General features: G+C 42.3%; 1 pseudogene; it reads right to left on the bottom strand.

The window, feature by feature from the left end:
* Positions 1–3,893: 3,893 nt before the first annotated feature.
* LOC119016383 lies at positions 3,894–10,132 on the bottom strand (annotated as a pseudogene).
* Positions 10,133–11,316: the final 1,184 nt, after the last annotated feature.

Consider the following 11,316-nt stretch of genomic DNA (forward strand, 5'->3'; position numbering starts at 1 on the left):
ACCTGAGACGTGGAGGAAGCTACCTTTGGGGGGCCAACCACACTGAGAGAGATCACTGTCCAGGGCCACAGGGAGCACAGATACAGAGACCACCCCAACCCGGGCAGACAGGAGGCCCCACACCAAGGTGCAGAGCCCTCTGGTCACCCAGGCCGGAGCTGTCCATGGGACAGCACCCCCCACGGCCAGACCAGAGACAACTCCCAGTCTGGCAGGCCCCCATGAGGAAACACTGGAGATTAAAAACTGACAGACTAAAACAGTCGAATAAAGCAAAAAGCACAGAGAGTAAAAACATGAAGGACAAAAACATGCTCTGAGTAGCACGGCATAAAAGGGATTAAAAAGAATTTAAATTTCAATTAAAAGCCTGGTTAAAAAGGTGGGTCTTGAGCCTCTTTTTAAAAACCTCTACAGTCTCTGCAACCCTGAGGCTCTGCGGCAGGCTGTTCCACAGTCGGGGCCCATAACAACTGAAAGCCGCCTCCCCGTGCTTTTTTGAACTAACCTGTGGTGGTTAAAGGGCCGGTGCCGGAGGACCTCAGGGTCCGCGGGGGCTGACAGACTAAAAGCAGGTCAGATAAATAAGAAGGCCCAAGACCGTTAAGACATTTAAAAACTAGTAAAAGAACCTTAAAATCTATCCTGAAACGCACGGGAAGCCAATGAAGTGACTTTAAAACCAGTGAAATGTGCTCCCGCCCTCTGGTCCTCGTCAGCACTCGTGCAGCTGAGTTTTGTAATAATTGTAAGTTCGAAATGCTCTTTTTGGGAAGGCCAGAGAGCAGGGCATTACAATAGTCTAAACAGCAAGAGATAAAAGCATGCATCAGCACCTCCGTGCTGGCCTGAGAGAGAAACAGGCGGACTTGGGCTATATTCTTAAGATGGTAAAAACCTTTGTTATATTTTTGATGTGTGGAACAAAACTGGACTGGAGTCAAAATCATACCCAAATCCAGACCACCTGGACAAACCCCACAGTGACCTCACCATCTTCATCCCCCTACACGATGACCCCACCAGGGCAGCTATGAACGCCCTCACACCCGACCAGAGCCCCTCCTGCCCCCAGGAGCCCCAACCCGCCACCATCCCCAGGAGCCACGCCCCGGCCCACTGAGCTATGCTCAGGTGGTGAGAAGAGCAGCAGACCCCCCACCTACCCTTCCAACCTCCAACCCCACCCCTACACCTCCAGACAACCAGCTGAGAGACATCCAGCACATGCTCAGCCTGCTCTGCTCCCACCTGATAGGCCAAACACAGCAGACAACCCTAGAGTATTTACTTATCCATTTTATTTTATTATTATTATTCAATCATTTTATTTTTTTTAAATTATTATTATATATTATTGTACATATTTACTTATTTATTTATTCATCCATGTTAAAGGCTTATAATATTATTAGATCCAAACTCCTGATGTCTAAAATGTTCTAAAACTGATCTCTTCGTTGACAATGGGACTGGAAGTTGGTCTCATTTTAACACAGAATGCGACATGTTGAGTTTTAAACCAATGACAGCTAAATCTCTTGTAATCTCATGTTGGAATATCCAGGGTCTGAGGTCTTTTGCTCTTGGCCTTAAGAGCAGGACCCCAGACTTTAAGAAAGAGTTAGAAAATGCAGATATTTTTTTTGCAGGAGACTTGGAATAGAGTAGACATGCCCACTGGTTGTCCTTTAGAATATAGAGAAATCATTTTCCCATCTACCAAACTGAAAAGTCTAAGCCAAGGCAGAGATTCAGGAGGGCTGTTGATCTGGTACAAGATGAACCTCACACACTCAATCGAATTAATCAAAAAAGGAGATTTTTCAATTTGGATCAAAATAAAAAAAGAGGTGGTCTCCACAGAAAGAGACATATTCATGTGTACAGCCCATATCCCCCCATCAGAGTCCCCTTATTATAATGAAAACAGCTTCTCCGTCCTTGAAGATGAAATCAGCTTCTACCAGACACAAGGAAACGTGCTGATCTGTGGTGACCTTTGCCCAGAACAGGCACAGAATCAAATCTGATCAATGCACAGGGAGACAAACACATACCTGGCCAGATCAGCATCCTCTCCTTCACACCAAAACAGGAACAACTTTGACAAAACAGTCAACAGAAACGGGCAGCAACTGCTGCAGTTGTGTTGTACACTGGGTCTGTACATCGCCAACGGTCGGCTTCGAGGAGACTCCTTTGGTCTCTACACTCACAGCTCTCCTCTTGGCAACAGCACTGTGGACTACAGCATTACAGACCTGGAGCCCTTCAGTGTAAGAGCATTCACTGTCAGCCCCTCACACCCTTATCTGATCACAGCAAAATCACCTTATACATTAGTCAGATCGGTTTTAGACCACAACACAGAGCCACATCTACACCCTCCACACCCTCATCCAGAAACACGTACACCAGAACAACAACACAATCTTCTCGTTTTGTAGATTTCAAGAAAGCATTCGACTCAATTTGGCATCATGGTCTGTTTCTGAAATTACTAGAAAAAGGTATTGGAGGAAAAATCTATGATATTATTAAGACAATGTATATAAATAACCAATGTGCTGTCAAAATTGGAACTAGGGAAACAGACTTCTTCCCCCAAAGTAGAGGAGTGAAGCAGGGCTGCAGTCTGAGCTCCACCCTGTTCAACATTTATATAGATGAACTGGCCAAATCCCTGGAAGAGTCAGAGATCCCTGGTCTCACCCTCTCTGACACAGAAGTCAAATGTTTACTGTTGGCAGATGATCTAATACTGCTCGCTCCGACAAAGGAGGCGCTACAAAAGCAACTAGATCACCTGTAAAAGTTCTGTCAGACCTGGGCCCTGACTGTAAACCTGGAAAAGACAAAAGTCGTGGTCTTCCAGAAACGACGAAAGAGTCAGAAAAATCCCCACAGGTTCCACCTGGACTCTACGGACTTAGAAAACACAGACAGCTACACATGTTTAGGACTAAATATCACATCGACGGGAAATTTCAATCTGGCCATTAAAGATCTCAGAGAAAAAGGCAGAAGAGCTTTCTGGACTATAAAGAAATCTTCAAACATAGACATACCTGTCAAAATTTGGATAAAAATATTTCAATCAATAATTGAACCAGCTGTATTGTATGGTAGCACTACAAAGCCCTACAGTGCCAAGAGGAGAGCAGAGAAGGGAGTCCAGCCAGCTGGTCCACAGGCTGAGCTCCAACAGCACCGGGCACCAAGACCGCCCTCACACCATCCAGCCCAACCAAATTATAGCAAAAGAAAAAGACAATTACATCAACTATTGGACATCAACAACCAAAACCCAAAGCAAACTCCAATGCTATTTGACCCTAAACAGACAATACTCCATGGCAGATCATCTGAGCTCTGCAACTGACCCGAGACTGAGGAAAACACTGACTCTGTACAGACTCAGCGACCACAGCCGGGCCTTAGAGAGCAGCAGACACAGACAGACCCGGCTGCCCAGAGAGGACCTGATATACTGTTTATTATTGTTGTTATTATTGCTTTTATTGTTATTATCATTATTATCATCATCGTTATCATTGATATCATTATTGTCAAAATAATCTGTAATCCTGTCTGCTTTGGCAATATTGTGAACCACAGTCATGCCAATGAAGCTCGTTGAAATTGAAATTGAAAATTGAAATTGAAAATTGAAATTGAGACAGAGAGTGCCCATATGGGCTTCTTGTTTGTTTGTTTGTTTTGGGTTTTTGTTCTTGATCTATTTAATGCTGTTTTTTTTTTACATTTCACTCCTACCATATTGTATTAATATATTGTTGTTAATTGTATATATATGTATATACACCAGTAAAGGTTAATTCTTCTTTTAGTAGAGTCGTCTTTTAGTGTTCATGTCCACCACCCACTGATGTCTTTTCTTGATGCATTTTATTGAGCCACTGGTCAAATAAGCATCTGAGTTCTCATTATATTGCAAAAGGTGACATTCTTTTTCACAAAGGAAACAAACAGATAAGCCTGTAATCATATGTATTAATGAAAATATGATAAACCTCTCTGTAATTCAAATGTTCAATACCAGCACATTGTGAAACAGAAATCTCAAAATGATCTGTGTGGTCATTACATTGCAAGGAACAGCACTAACCCATCATTATCTAAATGAGGCAACCTGCACAGTCATCTGTGTGTGTTGGTACATTTACCACTGATAAAAGAGAACAAACACTGTCATAAAATAACAAAAACAAGATAAATGAAATTAGATGAGATGAAATTAATGAGATAAACTCCTAACGACAAGATTTGAATAAAATAATGTGTTTAGCTCTTTGGATGACAGTAAAACCTGCTTCAGTTCCATGCTGCAGTCTCTGTTGCACCACATTAAGTCAATGTATGTGCTACATTTTCAAAAGTCTGTTGCCCAGTGTGTCATGGGTTTTCTGTGGTGTCCATCGTTAGTCAGGAAAATCCTGACTTTGAAGCGTTTCTCTACTTGGAGTCTCCCAGCAGGTGGACAATGAGTTCATACGTGGAGAGGACGATGGCTGTGTTAGGGATCTGTCTAATTAGCTGTGGAATGAGTCCTCTATAAAAAGCTGCATAGCCTTCCTCCACTGCTATTAACTTCCCTGTCTGGAAGAAATACTTGTACTTGCTGCCCTCCTCACGCAGCCTTGTCCGAATGACCTCTGTGGAGAAAAGAAAAGGAGAAAGAAAGGATTACTCATTTAAATAAATACTTCTCCCTGACAGAAGGTTGTTTTGTTGCAAGAAACTAACAAATGGGCAAGTGTTCACCGTGTGGGTAGGCTATGCAGGACGCACAGCCCTTTGAAACAGCAGCTGCCAACATCAGACTGAGGAAGTCCGAAGGTCTTTTCTCACTTTCACCATTCAGGGAGATGAACTGGTTCTTGGCGAGGTTTTTCTTCAGTGTCTCGTACATGAGGAAGCAGATCATGGTCTCCGAGATCCCAGCATAAGCTGCAGTCAGGCCTCTATAGAAGCCTCGAACCCCTTCCATTCTGTAAACATAGCGAGCACACTGCAGTGCATTCATCTTCTTCTCTCCTCGGGCTCTGAAAGGTCGAACAAATTGGGCTCATTAGTGACAAAATCCCACCTGATCTGATATACATTTTTTGAGAAAAGCCGCACTTTTCTAGCACTGCTTCCTCTTTAAATGACCAAAATTGGAACCTGTTTGTTTTCTGTTTATTGTCCTAGCGATAGTGAACGGTCATTCCTGTAAAGAACCACATGAAATCCTGCAGTTTCCTGATTGGTTTGAATGAATAACTAGTCTTTTTGTTGCGCTCATTTGTAAAGCCACCATTTTGTGCTGCTGCAGGATGTGTTCTTCCAACACAGGGGTGGAAAGTCTTGTTTCTGTGACCTCACATGATACTCCTGCCCTGTACTCGCTAAGGTAAATATAGACTCTTCCTCCGCACACAGGACACTGCGTCAGCACTGTGTATTTATGGTTACATGGTTACATGCTCAGTCTCACGGACAGCATAACCCAAGGTCAGTGCTGTGAAGGGGGCATCAGCTAAAAGGTCACAGTATGTGGTGGACATTCTCACCTGCCAAGTCCCTAAAATAAGTCAGTTTGTTTTATACAGATCTTAAAGGCAGAAGGAGTAGGATTTTCTAATCCTTTTCGTTATAAAAATAACAACTTTGTTATAATTCGCTGTTTTTTTGGACATGTCTGAGCATCAACCTTTTGGCAGTGGGTGTGGAGCTCTGAGCCAATAACAGGGTGCAAGGATCAGTGCTGAGGGAAGGAGGAGGGGCCAGTTTTGACTTTGATTAAGTCTGCCTTTACAACCGAACTCTAAGTACACAGAGGGCAGGTGAAATTACGAGTGCACATACTTTTTCTCCAGCTGCATCCTGGTCTTCACCATCCAGATGGGGTTCATCAGAGAGTTGGTAATGAAAGCTGAGGAGGCACATTCAGTTTTACACTTTATAGTGACATAAGATCCATTTCATGCCCTCAATGTAATGCATACTGAATTTGGATTCAAGTGCTTGTCCACTCAGATTCACTGAAAGAAATTACAGCAGGATCAGCATCTGAAAAATACTTCTACTTCATACGAAATGATTATAATATTCACAAAGGATTTAATGTTCATTTTTTTAGACTATACAGAGGATCATGTTGGCATTGTGTTATTTCATCCACAGGTTAGACAGAACATTATAGGAATTCATCTTTTTTCAGGGCACTCGATTGTTTTTGCTCACCTGCAACACCAGCAGAGGACATGTGCACCAGACCACTGTTGGGGACAAACATCTCATTGAACGTCTCTTTGGATTTCGAGTATGCAGCGAAGTAAATGGCTCTGAAACACATAGAACAGACTGGTGAGGACTCTACAGAGGCAGGTGTAAAGATTTTGACACAAAGTGCATAAATCTGGCTGCGGTTTTATAGCAGCTGGGCAATTATGTAAATCATTCCGTCTGGACTGGTGTTGCCCTTTGACAGTGTATCCAGCGGTCTGTTTCCCCGCTGCCAGCTCTCTCCATTTGGCTTTTGGAACAAACTGTCACTGCACCAGAATGGGCTGAATAAGCATCACAGATGCCGACAGAGCTGCTCTGAATGTGAGCCGGTCCAAGTTGGCCAGTGAAACAGAGGGGCAATGGAATGACTGAGCAGAGGATCATGCTGCAGCTACTCATTAACCATGGGGAATTATACGCAATTGGTGACCTTTTTCAGTCTCAACATCTGCTCAACATTTGGTGGGAAAACCATTAGTATTGTTCATCTTACATTGACTTCCACCACAATGAAGCCTGAGGGAACAGGGCAAAGTACTGATCGTTTATTGACACCAAGAATGGAACAAGATGACATCGACATTAAATCCAAATAAAACTGACCTTTCATGATGACTTGTGTTAAGGTTCAGATCAATTATTTCCCAGCTGTTGAAACTCAAACCTCCTCCAAAACACAGTGCCTTATTTGTCTCATGTAATGAAAATAGTCAATTAAATACAAATATGGAGGCCTGCTAACACTGACAGATGTTGTGGTCTACACAAACATAAAAGCAGACACACAATACTCTGTAAAGCTAGGGAGGTCTGCCCAGAAGTTGTTGCAATGACAACAGCTTCCTGTATATACAGTGAGTAAATGCCTTCTACCATTACAATGAAAAATATAAACAGAACTTCCTCCTGTGTTCTCTTTGGTTAGTAGCCTGAGAAATCATCAGTCTGCCTTACTTTGTGACCGTCTCAGTATGGACTGATCAATTACAGGCATCAATATCTAGCATCTTCTAAGGTAATCAGAAGGGTTTATTTTTTTGTCTGATTGCAAATAATATACATTTGAAAATATTTTGCCTTCGATCTCTTAGAGCAGCCCACAACACCATCTACCTGCTTATCGACAGTCAGTAATCTGAAATGGCAAAGTAGCTAGTAACCAAAGGTATCCAATAAATGTAGTGGAGTGGAAATATAAGCAGCAGAAAATTAAAATACTCCAGTACAAGTACATGAAAAATGTATTTAGTTACATTCAAATGCTGGTTGCTGTTATTATCTAAATATCTGTACTGTGTTACCATTCACATTATTTCGGCTTTACCATGACTGTTTTTATCCTACTTCCAAATATTTTATTTATATAGTAGGATTACTCAGGTGTAAATAAAGGTTGACTGATTTCATAATGCCGACTCATTTACCAGCCATTAAAAAAAAAAAAATAAAAAATCCTTATCATTCCCTACTTCCTGACCACTGGTTCATCTGTTGTTTGTGGCTACAAAAAGACTTCTTTGTGTTTTGTCAATAACCTGTACACCAACAGGAAGGTATCATTAACACAGAGATTGCAACATAGATCCAGCTCTTTATTAAGCAAAGCTGCTCTGGGTAATGACAACATAGACACAACTGAGCCACTAAAACATGTGCGCACTGTTTTCACTGTACCTTGAGGGGGCGACGCCAACGAGGTTCGGCCCAAGGCCACGGAAAAGTGATCTTGGTCCCTCTTTTTCAAGGATTGATCTAAAACAAAATTTAAAAACAGCCATCAATTTTTGTTTTAAAGAACACCAACACATTTACAGATGTATTAATTTACACCACCACTGTACATGTTGACCTCAGTCTACATATATTTTACAGCAAAGGTCTTTGGAAGGATTCTCCCCAAGTCATTTAGGGCAATGAGTACAAGAATGACCTCTTTTCATGTCAAAGCAGCATCCAATATCAACCTCCAGAAAAGACTTATTTTAGTTTAAAACCTGTAAATGAAAAGATAGTTCCTAAGCAGCTCTGAAAAATCAATCTGTATCCGACAAGGCAGCTGCAATACAGGCATAAGACCTTAATTAACAAGGAAATATTGTTCTCCAATGTCAGAATCTCCGCAGGCAGTGTAACTGTTTTTCTGTAAAGATACAACAGACACTAGTCCAGACCAGTCTTTGTCCCCAGTCAGTGTTACATCACACTTTCTCCTTGGCACACTGAGCCTGTCTGTAGTCTTCCCTAACCTAACCAAACTCATACAAGCTCTGTTTTTACAGACACCAAAACATTTCATGTGTATCTTAAAGCCTGAAAGAAAAACACGTTGTATGTCATCACAAACAGCTGGTTAAAGTCACTAAATACCACCAGGATACTGTGAGCTTAATCCTCGCTTAATGAGAGACAGGATTAGAGGCATTATTTTCAAGACTATGAAGACAAAACGCAAATGAAAGGCTCTCTGAAGTACTTTAAAAGGACCAAAGCACAAGAACTGCGCAGGGCTTTATACAATCATTCCTAGCAAAGTGTGTGTTTTTTACAAATTTGTTTTTGTTGTATTTTGTTAAAGCGAAAATCTTTAGGCTATAATTATGTAATTACAAAAGTCACAAACTGACAGTCATGCTCCTCCCAAAAGGGTTACCTGTTAAACTGTGTACCATCTGTGAGGAACACTTTGTTATTTAAGAAAAATACCCTGACAGACAGCCCACATAAACAAACATCTTACCGTAGGACCTGCAGCGGCCCAGGTGTAACAGTCCCCGGTCGGATAACCCTGGTGCGACTTAAGGCGCCGAGCTGGGCCTGGAAGACGGGTCTTAGCGTGACGCCAGGAGGACTGCAACCGTGTCTTCAACACCTCAGGGGGCAGGTCATGATGGCTCCAATCGTACCACTGCATCTGCAAATTGATCACAAACAGAAATCAGAATGGTGGGCAAACAGAAAAGGAAATGCCCCACCAAATCACTCACTCCCTTAAACTGTTCTTCTTGTTCTTGCAAGGTTACTCATATCAGCTTTGACTGTGGAGAGGGATGTTTCCATTGTAACACAGCTGAAGCTATGAACCAATAAAGGTCCAAAGACCAGTGTCTGTGCTGGAGTAAAAATACTCCAGAGCTAACCCAACACATCTGCTGCCACAGTTTCTTGTCCCAGATGCTCTAATTGCACATCAAGAGTTTTTTTGCCTGTCCCCCCCCAAAACACTGATTATACTAAGCCTCTGTAGTGTCCCCGTGTCTAGAGGACAGAGTCAAATATATTAGCTGATGCCGCACCCAAGCTCATTCTCCGTTCACGGATCATCAGTGACCTACAGCACCTATTTGGCTGTGAGAGACTAGAATCCACTTTGACTCCAGTCTTCCAAAGAACATAACCAAGCCTGACAGACAATATTGTAATAATGCATAATGCGTGTAAACAACTGATCACTGGCACCAGAAAGAGGACATCCAAGATGGTTGGCCCCTGGAAATTACAGGTGTTTTGTTAAAGTTGTTGAAATTTTTAAAATATTTCTGAGAAAAAAAAATCTTTTTACTATCAATATATATTTTTTTGCTATCAGGGTGAAAAACATTTGTTTTTTCTCTCTCTTTCCAAAAAAAAAAGTGTTTCTCTCAAATGATTTTCTTCTCTCTCTCCCTCAAAACCTAAGTCTTTGCTCCCGATGCAATTCTTGCTCTCCTGTCAAGATTTTGCTCTCCCTGTGAAAATAATGTCATGGGCGGGGCCACGTTCTTATTGGCCAGTCGGGTGAGAATCGTCTTGGGAGGTGTGGTTTGACAATCCCGTCTGGAGAGGGGTCCTCGGACATGTCCGCTAACCAGGAAAAACATTGCGATCACCCTGCTCATCAATCCAAGTCATGTATATGTATGTTCATTTTGACGTGGCTTGAACACTACTATTCCACACAGAGATGCCAGGACTGCAACCTGCGAACAACTGTTAGACGAGCTCTACGGAGCACAGTGACAGTGTAGGTGACTGTGTCGATGCCTGTCCAAAAAAATGCAACTGTCAATAAATCTTCCAAAAGTGCATGCTGTCGGGCTCACTCTTTGTCGTGAATGTCTGTACTCACAAATAACTCATGGGTGGACCAGTCTGAGGCATTTTTTCACGCCGAGCGGCTCGAGAGCTGTGTGGACACCACTGTCAGTTGTGGCATTGAGTGCGCAGCGTCAAGGTTAACTTGTGACACCTGTTACCATCGAGTATTTCTTTCATTCCACACCACGTTCAAATGGTTACTGAATGAAAGCCATCGTTCCCAGCCGCATAAATCGTTATTAAGCTGAAGCCAAGTCGATGTGAAAACTGTATATACTGTCATACAGCCTGCTCATCAAATAGTCTGCAGAATATGTTGACATCCAGCCCCAACTCAGTGTGAGGTCAGTCAGCTGTGGCAACGCGTGAGGCGACCAGATCAACCTGTGACACAAACACCTGGAGCGACCGTCGACCATGGTTCATAGGAAAGCCCAGACATGTATCTCACTCTTCTCAAGGGGTAACGTTTTAGAAGGTTGGCTGTGTTCCCCACTGGTCATCATTTACAACCACCAAATCAACCCATGGGCAACACACCAGCCCTGTGTTACAGCAGAAAACAAATCCAACATGTCAACATTGTGGACAATATTACATTTTTATCCTCAGCGACATACAGCAATCAACACCCAGGCTTGAGCATAAAATACAATGCTGTTAACTCGGCATCATTCAATTAATCACAACTTGATGAAAACAGATACAATTCTGTGTGTAGGCTGAACATTTTACATCTGAGAATATCAGAATCACTGTAGGCCTAAAACAGTGATAATGATTAAAAAAAAGAAACAAAGATTCACGACAAAGAGTTAGCCCAACAACGTGCACTTTTGGAAGATTTATTGACAGTTGCGTTTTTTGGACAGGCATCGACAGGCATCAAAATGAACATGCATATACATGACTGGGATTGATGAGCAGGGTGATCGCAATGTTTTC

Source organism: Acanthopagrus latus, unplaced genomic scaffold (genome assembly GCF_904848185.1).
Source record: "Acanthopagrus latus isolate v.2019 unplaced genomic scaffold, fAcaLat1.1, whole genome shotgun sequence".
NCBI lineage: Eukaryota > Metazoa > Chordata > Actinopteri > Spariformes > Sparidae > Acanthopagrus > Acanthopagrus latus.